Source organism: Arachis stenosperma, chromosome 2, assembly GCF_014773155.1.
Source record: "Arachis stenosperma cultivar V10309 chromosome 2, arast.V10309.gnm1.PFL2, whole genome shotgun sequence".
NCBI lineage: Eukaryota > Viridiplantae > Streptophyta > Magnoliopsida > Fabales > Fabaceae > Arachis > Arachis stenosperma.
In genome coordinates, this window is record NC_080378.1 from 79,705,129 (window position 1) to 79,706,519 (window position 1,391).

The 1,391-nt window shown below is 41.5% G+C and overlaps 1 non-coding gene across 1 annotated transcript; it reads right to left on the bottom strand.

Moving 5' to 3' along the window:
* Positions 1 to 304: 304 nt before the first annotated feature.
* On the bottom strand, positions 305 to 412 carry LOC130964086 (small nucleolar RNA R71). Its single transcript, XR_009080196.1, has one exon. It is a non-coding gene; the product is annotated as a small nucleolar RNA R71 (small nucleolar RNA).
* Between the last annotated feature and the right edge of the window lie 979 nt (positions 413 to 1,391).

Sequence of the window (1,391 nt, forward strand, 5' to 3'; positions counted from 1 at the left end):
TGCCATTGGAGCAAACAACTTTGAGCTTACGCCTCAATTAGTTTCTCTAATGCAACAGAATTGCAAGTTCCATGGACTTCCATTAGAAGATCCTCATCAGTTTTTAGCTGAATTCTTGCAAATCTGTGACACTGTCAAGACCAATGGGGTTGACCCTGAGGTCTACAGACTTATGCTATTCCCTTTTGCTGTAAGAGACAGAGCTAGGATATGGTTGGATTCACAACCTAAAGAAAGCCTGAACTCTTGGGAAAAGCTAGTCAATGTCTTCTTGGCAAAGTTCTTTCCACCTCAAAAATTGAGTAAGCTTAGAGTGGAAGTCCAAACCTTCAGACAGAAGGAAGGTGAATCCCTCTATGAAGCTTGGGAAAGATACAAACAATTGATCAGAAAGTGTCCTTCTGACATGCTTTCTGAATGGAGCATCATAGGTATCTTCTATGATGGTCTGTCTGAACTGTCCAAGATGTCTTTGGATAGCTCTGCTGGAGGATCTCTTCATCTGAAGAAGACGCCTACAGAAGTTCAAGAACTAATTGAAATGGTTGCAAATAACCAATTCATGTACACTTCTGAAAGGAATCCTGTGAACAATGGGATAAATCAGAAGAAAGGAGTTCTTGAGATTGATACTCTGAATGCCATATTGGTTCAGAACAAAATATTGACTCAGCAAGTTAATATGATCTCTCAAAGTCTGTCTGGAATGCAAGCTGCACCAAGCAGTACTAAGGACGCTTCATCTGAAGAAGAAGCTTATGATCCTGAGAACCCTTCAATGGAAGAGGTGAATTACATGGGAGAACCCTATGAAAACACCTTTAATTCTTCATGGAGAAATCATCCAAATCTCTCATGGAAGGATCAACAGAGACCTCAACAAGGTTTCAACAACAATAATGGTGGAAGAAACAGGTTTAGCAATGGCAAGCCTTTTCCATCATCTTCTCAGCAACAGACAGAGAATTCTAAGCAGAACCACTCTGACTTAGCAACCATGGTCTCTGATCTAATCAAAACCACTCAAAGTTTCATGACTGAAATAAGGTCCTCCATTAGGAATTTGGAGGCACAAGTGGGTCAGCTGAGTAAGAAAGTTACTGAACTCCCTCCTAGTACTCTTCCAAGCAATACAGAAGAGAATCCAAAAGGAGAATGCAAGGCCATTAACATGATTCACATGGCCGAACTAGGAGAGGAGGAAGAGGCAGTGAACGCCACTGAGGAAGACCTCAATGGACATTCACTAACCTCCAATGAGTTCCCTAATGAGGAACCATGGGAATCTGAGGCTCATAATGAGACCATAGAGATTCCATTGGATTTACTTCTGCCATTCATGAGCTCTGATGAGTATTCTTCCTCTGAAGAGGATGAGTATGTCACTGAAG